The sequence below is a fragment of the Lissotriton vulgaris genome, chromosome 3_1 (genome assembly GCF_964263255.1).
Source record: "Lissotriton vulgaris chromosome 3_1, aLisVul1.2, whole genome shotgun sequence".
In the NCBI taxonomy this organism is placed as follows: domain Eukaryota; kingdom Metazoa; phylum Chordata; class Amphibia; order Caudata; family Salamandridae; genus Lissotriton; species Lissotriton vulgaris.
In genome coordinates this window covers 1,948,022,440-1,948,037,065 of record NC_141689.1, presented here as the reverse complement: position 1 = coordinate 1,948,037,065, position 14,626 = coordinate 1,948,022,440, and the positions used below count along the sequence as shown (strand labels likewise).

The 14,626-nt window shown below is 44.3% G+C and overlaps 1 protein-coding gene across 1 annotated transcript in view; it reads right to left on the bottom strand.

Moving 5' to 3' along the window:
* The window catches only part of GALNTL6 (polypeptide N-acetylgalactosaminyltransferase like 6), a 2,516,565-nt gene that overhangs the window by 1,975,233 nt on the left and 526,706 nt on the right, over positions 1-14,626 (bottom strand). The gene's annotated exons all lie outside the window — the stretch shown is intronic.

Genomic DNA, 14,626 nt, shown 5'->3' with positions numbered 1-14,626 from the left:
AAAATAATATATTCTATACAGCAAACAAGAGCTTTAAACGATGGGAAAAAGATCAGCAAAGTCCCCCTGACCCCACTACAATACACTTCTTAGTAATTGGAAATAAAATAACTGTTCTGCGTGCTGCAGGTGACTTTTGAAATCTACAGTACCTGCTAATCACCTCCCACAGAAACAGCAGAAGTGGGAAACTGATATCGAAATGATCTGACGCGAAAAGGTGCCCAAACACTACTCACTCAAAGCACCGAACTTTGAATACTGTGCTCATATTTATTTATTTATTTATATTCTTATATAGCGCAGGATTCGACCCTCGTAGGGGTATCTCCGCGCTACGCTTTTCCAGGAAGGCCTCATAGTACCGGTAAGCTGTGGAAGAAAAGAAAAATAGTGTCCTAAGGAGTCGGGAATAGGTGTGTTTTTAACTTCTTCCTAAACAGCAAAAATTTTGCAGTCAGTTTTAAAGTGAGGGGAAGTGAGTTCCATAGGATAGGGCCTTTATAGGAAAGAGCTCGGCCTCCTTATCTAGCCTTCCTGATTCTTGGAACCTGGACCAGTTGCTGGCTACTAGAGCGCAACATGCGCGCAGGGCTGTAATGATGGAATTTTTCTTTCAAGTACTTAGGTCCCATGCCAAACAGGCATTTATGTATTGCGCAGCAGATCTTATATTTTACACGATGCCTGACCGACAGCCAGTGGAGTTTGGCTAGGAGAAGATGAGAGGCAGTCCTTGGCTGAGCATTGAGAACAAGTCTCGCTGCAGTGTTCTGGACATAAGCAATGTGAGGTGGCCTAAAGGAAACCTCTCAAGGCTCTACATAGTGAGCACAAATTCATACGGAAGGCCCTATTCAAATACTGTAGAGAATTATACACATATTCTTGTAATATTTTATAACGTGAGCAACATTGATCAAACGCATATTGTAATTTCTGTCACTGCGATTTACACAGCGGAATTCCCCGTGGTTAGTAAACAGACACATTGCTTCAATCCCATGCACCTCCGCCCTATTCAGTTTATACCTTCCTCACAACTAAAACACCAATTAGAATAGATCCCTTTGAAACCATCTGAAAGTAATTTTTTTTGTCCACTGATTGCCCTGCCCACAGAGCTATCACTTTACAATACGTACAACATTTTAGCTCTAAAATATATTTTGAGCTATATATCCTTAAAGGATGTCCGTGCTACCACTTGCTCGGAGAGCTCTGCTCTACGGATCTTAAAGGTAACAGCAGCAAAGTCATCCTATAAATCACAGGATGCAGTACATCCTGAAGCTGCCCGCGTGCCCTCCAGAGACTTCAGGCGTTCACTCGGTCTCTGTCCAAGCTTTAATGTAATCTTCGGAGCAAATAAATCCTCAAGTTATTATATCCAATCCAAACATCTATGTAAGGTGATATATGTATAAATTATTGCTGAAGGAGACCAAAATGAATGCCTCATCTTGCTTGTACAGAATCTCATTTCCTTGAAATACAGTCTTCGCAGTATTTCAAGGAAATGAGATTCATCTTTACTCACACCATGGGTAGCAGCAGTTTAAGACTGCATCCAGGTTATATTTAAAGGGGATTCTAGACATCAGTGCTTAATTTGAGCCGGTGGTTGCAGGTGAGCCTACCTGCACTCGTTTTCGGGATCAGGATTTATTTTTCATCATCGTAGTTTACCAAGCAAAAAGCGAGAAAGGCATAAATGTCAGAAAGACAGGAAACAGTGGTGAAGTGAGAAAAAAGGATGAAAAAGAGCCCGGCAGATTAGGTAAAGGAGCAGGGAGTGTGTAGTGATGAATGAAAGAAGGGTGAGATGGAATCAAAGCTAGACAGCCTTGATATTCGGCAAATATAAAGGGGCATATATACAATAACTGGCGCATCCCTGCAAATCAGCAGAGATGCGCCAGTTATTGTGCGCCACAGCTCCGCCGCATTTACAATGCGGCGCACCATGGGGCAAAAACGGCACAGATGCGTGACGCATCTGTGCCGTAAAAGTGAAGCATTGCTGGATAGGACCCCCAGAGCATTGCTGGAGCTGCGTCACGCTTGCAACGCAGCTCCAGCAGTGCTCTGGGGGTCCTATCTAGTTAATGCTTCGTCAATCCTTACGCCTGCTTCAGGCAGGCGCAGTGTTTTGACACAGCATGGGCCTAAAAGTGACTGAGTGAAATCTTGTAGATTTCACTCAGCCACTTTTAGGAGGTGTTCCTGCGCCGGAACGCCCCCCTGCACAGGATCGCCTACATGTGGCGCAGGCCATTACAACGTGACGCATCTCCCAGATGCGTCACGTTTTAAGTACCCCCGCACCATGGAGCAGGATTTGCGCCGCTGCTGCGTCACAAAGGTGACGCAACGGCAGCGTAAACGAGGCGCAAGGGGCTTGTAATTCTGCCCCTTAGATGCTAGTCAACATGATTTTATTTACCTTTATTTGCTATTTCTCACTTGCTGATGAGGTCTGTCGAAATTGGCTCGTGCATCACAGACTCAAAATACCATGCATTTATGTTAAAGTATTCAATGTGACACAAATAATTGGCTCACTTTTCATAACATTTTTTCAAGACCGCACACAGCTAATGCAGGACAGTGTATGCATGTGGTCATAAAATACATTCTATGAAGAAAGTCCTTAAAGTTGTCTTTAGCAGCGACCTTGGTCGTTATCTGTATTCCAATATCATGCCACTCGAATTCTCATGGATTCCATAAACAAATGGAAATATGCAGCAGATTCACTATAGTAGTGAGTTAAGAAGAGGGAAACTAGAATTACTCAACATCAGAAAGTAATGGAGACTTTCTGTAACCGGCACAAAAATGTCACAAAACGAATGCCCAAATAGAAGCCTCCTCCTTTTCAAACAAAAAACAAGCCCTTGAACTCCGGTTGTGACTTGTTTGCTACCAGTGAACACCTCTGCATTTCACACACTGAAGGATTTTACATTAATTAGATGGGTAGAATAGCTTAATAATGTATTTCTTCTGAAGATGCCACCTCTCAACAAAAATCTTCCTCCAATACACTCTATCTCATCACTTATTGAGTGTATGGAAACTTATTTCTGCCAGTTTGAGTCATAACACAAATCCCTCACCTTGAAGATTTGATTTGATGTTAGCCATTTACAATCATCAATCACTCGTTAGCTACAGGTGGCCCCTCCTTCAACTTTAAGAGACCCAAAGAACCCTTGCAAATAGCTCATTTGGGGGCCAATGCAGCACACCGGAAACAACAAAAATATAATAATTTCCTTTATGATGGTAATGCAGCTTTCTCTCACTCCAAAGCACTAAAAGCACATGACTGGCAGTGGATGTATGACGTTACAACGCATACTTTTACTCCGCATACCATTACAACGCGGTATTCACAATGCATACCGTTACAACGCATAGCGCTTTGGGGTGCTGGATAGTGGTAAGTATAATTTACTATTCTAACTCCAGTCCCCGTGGACCCTAGGGAAGGTGTTGGATAGTAAATTAAACTTACCTCTTATCCTAGAGCGCCCCCCAGCGCAATGCGTTGTAATGGTATGCGTTGTAATGCCTGCGTTGTAGTGGTAGTGCGTTGTAAAAATTGCGTTGTAACAGGTGCCTACCCTGGCAGTAGTAGGTATTTATTCCATCTTGAATTAGAGCACCACTCCTGCCTTCTTTGCTTCCCAGACACTTTTAACTAACAAACCCACTCTTCTGTGGTACATCCCATGGCACTGAGCGAGATCGGCAAATATAATGGTAAAGTAATAGCAGTGTTTTTACAAGGCAGCTTTATTTACCCTCCCAAAACTAGGCTGATGAATTGAACTCTTCCTAAACTGTGCAGTGTCCCTGTAATCTATCCCGCCGATATTACCCTTTGGCTTCTCAGTGATCCTACCTGTGGATCAGTTGCAACCTCCATCCCAAATAAAGGGCGTAGATTTAAAACAGAGAGTGAATTGACTAAACTCCAATCAAAAGTAGATACTTGCTAAAAGACTGCCATAATAACACATACAATGCTCCCCAATAGCCCCCGAATCCAGCTAACTAGAAATGAGTCCATGTTTTATAAAACGCCTTGATGTCCATTCAGTTCGAAACTAACTTACTTCACTGACATCAGGACCAGCATCAGCGAGCAAAAGGCATTTTTCCCCCTAATATTTCTTGGTTCTTCATAGTATTTCACTGTGCATTCCTTCAATGAATTTGTACACATTTTGGGGGATATTCACAAGGAAGTGGTAGAGAGAGGTGTTAGCCTTCTTGGCTTAACACCTCTCTCCGCCACTTCTGAAATGCGAGACTGCACCATATTCACAAGAATATGGTGCAGCCTTGCGTTTCCCCTGCGATGCCGCTAAGTTTCACAACTTAGCGCCAATGCAGACAACCTTGCACCAAAGTGCAAGGGAGTCTGCAAGCATGGAGGTTTGTTTATGTACAGTAAGGTGTCCCTTCCTGCACATAAACAAACCTAAAATGCCAGTTTTTAACTTAAATGTGTGATGCTCCATGCAGCACACATGCAAGTAACAAAACGGCATTTGAAAAAAAAAGTTTGTTTATGTACAGGAAAGGACACCTTCCTGTACATTCACAAACGATGGCATTTTGTTTTTCCATGTACGCTGCACAAGGCAGCACACATGGAAAAAGCCAAAACAAAGAGAAATAAAGCATTTCTCCTCGTTTCTCCAACTTAAGACCAGGGTTTTCCTGGCCTTCATTTTGGAGCTGCCTCCTATTTACGCTGCCCTTGTGTATAGGGGGCAGCGTCCAAATCAATGGGTGTTGCGGTGAAACGCCCACCACAACACCCACTGCTAGCCCCTTTCACGCTAAACACAGCATTAAAGGGGGCCTTATTTACAAGGCAGAGTTAAGCCCCGTTAAGTGGCTTGTCGCTGACTTGTGAATAAGTCGAGGCCCCTATAGCCACCACCACGTCACGTCACTGAAAGTGACACAGTGGTTGCGATAGGGGCTTGTGAATATGCCCCTTTGTGTGGTGGTTCGCTAGTAAGATTTTCATGTTTATGAACTGGCTTCAACCCTTGTACTTTTTAATTTGTACGATGCTGGTGACTTCTGGATATTTTAAGGAATACTCGTGGAACCAGAGCTTGAAACAATAATATGCTATAGACAGCTCTGTCTGCCTGCTTTGCTATAAAAGGAAATAATCTGAGATACCCATTCAAGCTTTTCTCGTCTAACGGAGGGAGAAGGCATGTGCGCGTCTTCCTCAGTGCTTTTTTGTGCGACTTTTATGGCCAGTGTATTTATCATTTATACCTCCGACTACAAAAAGTTTTGCTTTGTTAACAAAAGAGGCTTTTAGTATAAACAAGTTTATACATATCACTCCGTTTATGACATAGTTATTGCATTAATGTCCTAATTATTGTAAGCCAACGGCCAGTGCAAAACTGGTGGGACTTAATTGGACGTGAAAAAGCATTTCTCTTCCAGCACAGTCAGTGCCACTGCTGGCCCATTCGGGCCGGCAGCTGATCTGTAGGAAAGGCGCCTTCTGCTCTTTTATCTCTTTGTAGTTCTTTTTCACGCCAACAATAGCTGGAGGAGGCAGTCTATTACTGTTAATGAACGGAGCAAATGACCTTTGCGAAGCTGTCCCATGATACTCAAGGTTTTCAAGGTCATAATTTCATTTTCACAAAATAGGCCTGCCCACTCACTAGCCATACAGCCTGACCTAATTGGATCAAAGGTGCCACTTGTGTTGTTCCTCAAAACACTTTCAAGGAGCTCTTCAGAGGTCCCAGCCCTTATTATAAAGAGAAACCCAAGCACAAGATGTGGTTTCAGCAGACTTAGACAATTATTTGTGGAAGAGGGCTGTTTCAGAGAAACCTTTCATCATATATCCACTGTCCGCCGGACTTCAGTGACACATCAAGACACGGCGCTGTAATTAACTGCTTTTAGCAGAGTCCATTAACAACACATAGACCGGAAAATAATAATCAAGCAGGTGTAAGGTCTTTTCTGATGGGCGACATTTTTTTTTTTTTTTTAGCAAAAGAAAAAAAGTTATATTAGTAGTCGAGATCACAGCATTTTTAGAAGAAGGGCATGTTCTACGATTGCGTGCAATAGCTCTACCTCTCCTTCCTGTAAAAAAAAAAATATATATAAATACTGTTATGTTTATACAACAGTACAATAATATAACATGTGTATTTGTAAACAGCACCATCAGCACTTGGATTTGAATAACAGGTGATTATTGTTAATTGTTGGGATGGAAACGTCCAGTACATGGAAAGATATGTGTACCCCTTCCCTGAATGCCCGACTGTACTGTTGTCTGGATCCCTAATGCTGATTGTTTTTCCATAGGCAAGCACAGATCATGCATGTATGCCATGACATAGGGCTGTCTTACAGATTTTGGTCTTGGTGGACTGAAAGGGTTGCCCAAAGCGCTACTCTCATAGTGGTGGAAGGGTACCGCCTTCACCAGGAGTGCAAGCAGATTGTGTGTGTATATTGAATGCATGTGTACAGGTAAATGTTAAAGGCATGAATATATTAGTGTTGGACAGTAAGTGCCTGGTTCTCAAAGGGCCTCTTCACTCGTGGCAGAGGCCTATAGTATAGGGAAGTCTCTGCACATGGGGCAGAATCTCCGCATTGTGGAGAATCCGCCCCAAGTACAGAGACTCCGCCACGAGTGCAGAGGCCCGTTGTTAAACAGGTCCTAAGTGTGCTGAGAGTGTATACTGAGTACATGCCCCAATAATAGTGCCCTGTAACAGGGACCCTGGGTTCCATTTTGGGAAGCCTAGGCCTGACTGGCGAATTGGGCTTCCGGTTGGCAGAGATATGCAACCTGTCCAAGCAGGGACCACAATCCTAGTCAGGGTAAGTCAGATAGACATCATAAATTAACATGCGGTCACCCACTGGTAGCTTAGCACAGAGCAGGTAGGCTTAGCTCAAGAGGAAATGTGTAAAGTATTTGTAACAATGCTTCAGACACTAGCACAGTGAAAACACCAGGAAAAGACTCCTTGTGTCAAAAAATAGATTATGATTTTCTAATTTAAACAAGAGGAAAATGACAAAAATCCAGTAAGTAGAAGTAAAGCTATGAATTTATAAAGATTAAATACAAAAATAGCACTTAAAGCAGCAAGTGCCTAAAGATTTAATTGGTTGTGCTGGGTCGGGAAATAGTCAAGAGCTCAGAATGACAGCGATGGAGCATGGGCCAGATACAAGACCCACACAGGCCCAGCTGATAAAAAGTACCTTAATCCTCGTTGCAAACAACAAGATGCCAGGTGCAGCTGAATGATGCATCAGTGTTGAAACATCAGTAAATGAGATTAATTGGTTTTCTTCACGCAACAATGGCAATGAGCTGGTTCTAATACGCATTGGTTTCGAAGTCGATGTGCCAGGTTTCTCCATGCAGTCGAAGGGATTCATCGATTGTCTGCCTGCAGTGATGGGTATGCAGTGGTTCCGATGTGGTGGTTCTGATGGCTGTGCCCTAATTTTGAGTGTGAAGCACCAGTCTTGTTCCCACAACAGTGGCAATGTGTTGATTCTGCTCTCACAGCAGAGGATGTGTTGGTTCCTATTCAGGTGTGTCCTCTCCTCCCTCCCATCATGCCCAGGATGGCCCATCAGGATGTGGAGGGCCTCTCAGTCACACCTAAGCTCTCTTTGTGTGTGGCTGTCGAGAAGGAATGCACAAAGTCTAGCGGTCACCCACTCCAGACCTGCATTGGAGACATGCTGCAGGCATACAGGGTTAAGCAGAAAAATGAGTAACTGTCTAAAAGTGGCATTTTCAGAATAGTAATGACAAATCCAGCATTACCATTTAAGGGAAATTATCATTACCATTCCATAGATACTAAACATGACAACTCTACCTTCTCTCAATTAGAAATTGCAGCTTATTAAATGTAATAAGGATTCCCCAGTGTTACCCGATGAGAGGGGTAGGCCTATCTGTAGTAAAAAAGAACCTGGGAGTTATTTCAGTGCCAGGACATGCAAAGCTTAAAAGCATATGTCCTGCCTTTTGATTAGACAGCACCATGCCCTATGGGCTACCGAGCGCCTAATGTAGGGGCGACAAATGTAATAAAGGGTAGTGTAAGGCTTGCTAGGGGTTTTTAATGACAAGTCGGTATGGCAGTGTGAACTGCACACACAGAATCAGTAGTGGCAGGCCTTAGACATGTTTAAGAGCTTCTTGAGTAGATGGCATAAGCAGTGCTGCAGTCCAACTAGTAGCATTTAATTTACAAACCCTAGCCCCATAGGATGCACTGTATTAAATTAAAATAAATTAACTATTGTGGATAAGTCAATCAAACCCTGTTTAGGAGACTGAGCACTTGTTAACAGTGGCAAGGTGCTCAGAGTCCTAAGGCCAACAAAAAGGAATCAGCAAAAATGTGAGGCAAGCAGGCAAAAGGTTTGGGAAAGACCACCCTAAGGCTGTGCGGTTTAACAACAACCAACAACACTCCAGGACCTGCATTAGAATACATTGGGAAATATTGCCCTTGTGTTCTGGTGACAGAAGTGGCTGCTATGCAACATGCAACCAATGTAAACAAAACTAAATGTTCTTGTTCAAGAGTGTAGGGCCTTGCTTGCGTATAATGTATAGTCAATGTTAAAACCAGTAGTTTTGATTTACACGTTGTTAAAGGCAAATGTTTTCATATTCTGGTTAGCCAATTTGTCTTTTGTTTCTGTTTATAGTGAGTGAGTTATATCAAAGAATGTAGGCCAATTTTGTATTCTCAATACCTCTAACAAACACTTTAAATGGCTTGCATGTTTTTGCTATAAACATATATGACATATTGCTCTCTTAAGGGTTAGGGCTTGGTAGTGCACAACTTGTCACAAGCTGCCTAGCAGAGAATGAGAAATGACTAGAATTATGTAATTGATTACACCATGTGACATTTATTTGAACAACTTTACAGCTTGTTGAGACTAACAGGCCAATTTAGGAGGCAGTCCTATTGGTATTTCCACCTTAGAAACTGTAATAATCGATAGGTATACATATTGTTTAGTTATGTGGCCTTGCTAGACATTGCAGAATCTTGGTCCTGCAAGGCTGTGGAAAAACAATACATTACTAAACATTCCTGATATTAAATTATCGCCTGAAAGCCTTACTTTATTATCACGGTTAGTCGCATTTTTACATGCATAATTAATACATGATCTGTAAAATATTAGGTACAATCTGCTCACTGGACAGATGTTTGTTCATTGTATTTCTTTAACCCCTTACAAAAGTCCAAGTAATATTGTATGAAACCTAATATATACAAATTAAATGTAGCATCATTGTTTTAGCGTGCCTGTTATTTTCTTTGGTCTGTTATTCATTTTTGTTTTGTTCAGTCTTTATAATAGTTGATTTTCATTTATTCTCACAGATTGATTTAGAGCATCTTATTCAATAGATGCATAAAAATCATATATTAAGTTGAATAAGTGCTATAAATGATCTCCTTATTGGTCTTTTACTTCAGTTGATTCTGTTACCCAAGCTCACAAGGGGTATTGCATTCTTTGTGATACCATCTTCAAAACCAGCTGCATCATTACAAAGCCATTACTGCCAGCACATCCGCTTTCATTGCAGATAAGCTCAAGATCAATGGTGGATATAGGCATGCCCACAGCAAAGACACCATCTGACTGCAGACTAAGAAGAGTTAAAAAGATAAAACAGGGCAGCAAGCCTTTTTCATCCAAGGGTCCAGGATCTGGGACAACCACACCTACATCCATCAGAACCACCTTAACGTCTCTGCAATTTAGGAAAGAGTTGAAGAGTCCCCTACTTAAGAGCACCACTTCAAAATACATTACCTGTCCACAACCCAGGTTCCTCTCCTATTATTCCTTGACTTTACGCTTGTCTTTGACCATTTACAGCACTCTGCTGCCATTAAGCTAGGTTTGCAATATAGACATAACACATACATTCATATTTGTATAAAACAAAAACTGTAACCCCTGTGATAAGACCCAGAATCATTAGAAGTATTTTCTTTCTCTAGAAAAAAAGCGCAGACGTGTTCACTGTTTAAAAAATTGGGGGCATATTTACAAGGCCCTATCATTGCCACAACCTGACTTTTAGTGACGCTGTGATGGTGATGGAGGCTTCATATTATTTACAAGGCAGCGTTCAGCCACTTAATGTGGGTAAACACTGCCTTGTAAGTAAGGCACCATTTTACGTTGTACTTAGCGTGAAAGGGGAGGGCAATGGGTGTTGCGATGGGCGTTCCACCACAACACCCATTGATTTTAACTCTCCCACCTATTTACAAGGGTGGCTTAAATACAAGGCAGTGCCAAAATTAAGAACGGGGAAAATCTGCTGTTAAACAGGCAAAACAAGAAGAAAAGCTTTATTTCTCATAGTTTTTGTAGTTTCCATGTGTGCTCCTTTGTGCATCTGTAGCAGAACTCTGCAAACTCTATACAGGCCTAGTCATCAGTGATGACACTGACTATGTCATGAGTGATGTAATATGTGAGGTCATAATCAGTGCATTGCAGGGGCGTAATTTGTAGTTAGCTCAAGTAACGATAACTGCTGAATTTCTATGATTATATGCAAGGAAAATTTGAGCCTAACTCGAAAATCCCTGTAACCTTTGATTTTTGCAGTGAATTTTCAAGGTTTTTTAAATTCTATTTCTGAACTATGAAGTACCTGCAACCTTTGGGTTTTAAGTACATTTCAAAGTTGTTTTAATTCTATTTCCTAACTATAATATCTATGTAACCTTTGGATTTTTTTGTGAATTTTTAAGTAAAAATAAATGTATTTCCTAACTGTAACCTGTAAAATTTGGTTGCATGGGTCTGTGAATGGGTGTGTGAGTTGCTTTATGGGTCAGTCAGTGGGTATGTTAGTGGCTGCATGCATCTGTAAGTGGTCGTATGAGTAGCTGTTTGGTTGTTTGATTCGTTTTCCTAGTGTGTGAGTGGCTGTATGGGTCTGTGAATGGGTGTATGAGTGGTTATATGGGTATATGAGTAGCTCTATGGGCATGTTAGTGGATGTCTGAGTGGCTGTGTGGGTCTGTTAGTGTATGTAAGAGGAGCTGAATGGGTGGTGTGTGAGAGTGGTGGTGTGGGTGTGTCAGTAGACCTATGAGTGACTGGGCCAGAACAGAATCTCACCTTCCCCTTTATTGAACAAGACTTCACAGTTTTGCAGAGAAAGTCTACCCCAAAAGGTGTACTTTCTATTGGTTAATTAGTAAGTGCTACCTTGTTAGGTAACAACTAATGCATATTCTACACTACAGCTGTGCAATGAACCAGGAGAAAATGTCTTCAGTGACCCTGTGCGTGTTATGGCAATGTGATTGCTCCACTTGCATCTTCATCCAATCAATCAATCAATCAATACATTTGTAGAGCGCGCTACTCACCCGTGAGGGTCTCAAGGTGTTGAGGGGGGGAGCCGCTACTGCTCGAAGAGCCAGGTCTTGATGTGTTTCCTGAAGGTGAGATGGTCCTGGGTCAGTCGTAGGTGTTTGGGGAGGGAGTTCCATGTCTTGGCTGCCAGGTAGGAGACTGATCTTCCTCCGGTGGTGGTTCTGCGAATCTGTGGGACGGTGGCGAGGGCGAGGCTGGTGGAGCGGAGCTGGCGGGTGGGGGTGTAGAACAAGAGGCGGTTGTTGAGGTTTTCGGGGCCCATGTTGTGGAGCGTTTTGTGTGCCTGGGTGAGCAGCCTGAACGTGATCCTCTTGCTGACGGGGAGCCAGTGCAGATCTCTCAGATGGGTGGATATGTGGCTCTGGCGAGGGATGTCGAGGATGAGTCGTGCGGAGGCGTTCTGTATGCGCTGAAGGCGTTCCTGAAGTTTGGCTGTGGTTCCTGCGTATAGGGCGTTCCCGTAGTCCAGTCGGCTGGTGACGAGGGCCTGGGTGACCGTCTTTCTGGTTTCGGTGGGGATCCATCGGAAGATCTTTCGGAGCATGCGCAGGGTGTTGAAGCATGAAGACGAGATTGTGTTGACTTGTTTGGTCATCGTGAGGGAGGAGTCCAGGATGAATCCCAGGTTGCGTGCGTGGTCCGTGGGTGTCGGTGCGGTGCCCAGCGTCGTGGGCCACCAGGTGACGTCCCAGGCGGATGTGGATTGTCCGAGGATGAGGACCTCCGTCTTGTCCAAGTTGAGCTTCAGATGGCTGTGCTTCATCCATTCTGTGACATCTTTCATTCCGTCCTGGAAGTTGGTTTTGACGGTGAGTGGGTCTTTGGTGAGGGAGAGTACCAGTTGGGTGTCGTCGGCGTAGGAGATGATGTTGATGTTGTGTTTGAGTGCAATGGTGGCAAGGGGGCTCATGTAGATATTGAAGAGGGTTGCGCTGAGTGAGGAGCCTTGGGGTACGCGGCAGATGATCTTGGTGGCCTCGGAGCAGAAGGGAGGGAGGCGGACTCTCTGGCTTCTGTCGGAGAGGAACGATGTTATCCAATCCAGGGCCTTTCCTTGGATCCCAGTGTTGTAGAGGTGGGTTATTAGGGTGCGGTGGCAGACGGTGTCGAAAGCTGCCGAGAGGTACAGGAGGATGAGAGCGGGTGTCTCTCCGTTGTCCATCAGGGTCCTGATGTCACCGGTGGCTGCAATGAGGGCGGTCTCGGTGCTGTGGTTGGCTCGAAATCCAGACTGGGATGGTTTGAGCGAGTTGTTTGCTTCGAGGAATGCAGTCAGTTGTTTATTGACGGTCTTCTCGATGACTTTAGCCGGGAAGGGAAGAAGAGAGATGGGGCGGAAGTTCTTGAGGTCTTTAGGGTCCGCCGTTGGTTTCTTCAGAAGAGCGTTGATTTCTGCGTGTGGCTGAGGTGAAGGAGCTGTTGATGACGTTCCGGAGGTGGGGTGCGATGATGGTGTCCGCTTTGTTTAAGATATAATGAGGGCATGAATCGGAGGGGGAGCCAGAGTGGATGGTGTTCATGACGTGGGTGGTGTCTTCAGTGCTGATGGGGGTCCATGTGCTGAGGCTGGTGGTGGGGGTCTTTGGTTTGGTGGCTGGGGGCGGAGTCTGGGGTCCAAAGCTGTCGTGTATATCTGCGATCTTGCGGTGGAAGAACGTGGCGAGGGAGTTGCAGAGGTCTTGCAATGGTGTGAAGTAGTTGTTGCTGGCACTGGGGTTTGAGAGCTCTTTGAAGATGCTGAAGAGTTCCTTGCTGTTGTGGGTGTTGTTGTCCGGCCGCTCTTTGAACAATATCCTTTTGGTGGTGCGGATCATCTGATGGTATTCGCGGGTGGCGTTCTTGAGGGCTGTCATGTTTTCTGATGTCCGTTTGTGGCGCCAAGTTTTTTCGAGGGTTCGGCATGATCTCTTTGCGAACCCTGAGGTTTTTCTGTTGCTGGTTTTGCCTGGGGGTTTCTTCAGTGGAGCGAGGTCGTCGGCGCAGTTGGTGATCCACTGTGCGAGATTGTGTGCTGCGTCGTTGGTGTCAGGGATGTCGCCAGGTGGGTTCTGGCTCAGCGATGTGGTCAGCTGGTCTGTGGTGACCACATCTATGAGAACATGAAACCTCCTACAGAGAAGACAAGACGACTACAAAGGGGTGAATCTCCACCAAAAAACGGTAGTTCCTCTTAACTATTTGAAGAAAGTGCTTCTTTGTTTGGTGGAAATGTCCTCAAATTCTTCGGCATCAAGAATGCATCACCAAAATTGGTTGAAAACATGCTGGTGGGCCTTTTGGTAAGCTGCCCATCATCCTGGCAAAAAGGGTGGGAAGACCATTGCATACGACTAAGGTGAACATGATGGGTGTGGTGCGGCCAAACATTCACGCCCCCAGGTGATTTGGCACATTTGCATACTTGTTGCCATTTAAAGGAAAAACCATGGACTCTGCACTCACCAGGAGAGGCCAGGAAAGAACCTACTTCTCACTGTCCCTACAGATTTTGCTCTGATAGATCAATGATGCATTCACCTTCTAATAGGTTTTCAGATAATTTTTTCAATGTGGAATTGCCAATAAAACACACTTGCTTTGCTTCCATGAAGCTCAGGAAGTTTGGTTCATTTGTCTTTTACAGAAATGGAGCTTCAACTGGAACTCCTTCAATGTTTATATTTGTAAGTGCTTATCATGGAGGTTTAATTTCTGTGAAAAGAGACCAGGGCCACCCGGGGCTGGCCAAAACTTAATGTGCGCGGGAAGCCATGTGGCCCTCCTCCCCAGGCCGATTTCAAGCCCAGGGACTCCATCCACTGGGGCCTGACCAAAACTTAATGGGGGAGGAAGGCTTCGGGACGCCCCTCCCTGGGGCCTGGCCTCTTCATGCTGGTTGCCCTGGAGCCTTTCCAGGGCATCAGGTGTGCAACATTGGGCACCACTGGGAGCCTTAATGCCCATGAGTCCTTGTGGCCTCCCCACCTCCAGCAGGAGCCAGCATTATTCCCAAACATAGGGAGCAGCCAAAAATGCTGCTCCCTGCATGTGGGAGCCTTTATTTCATCTGTTTTCCTGCCCACCTGACAGATGGTAGGAAAACAGATGAAAAGTCTGCTACCAGCTAATGGGAGAAGTTCTCATGCTC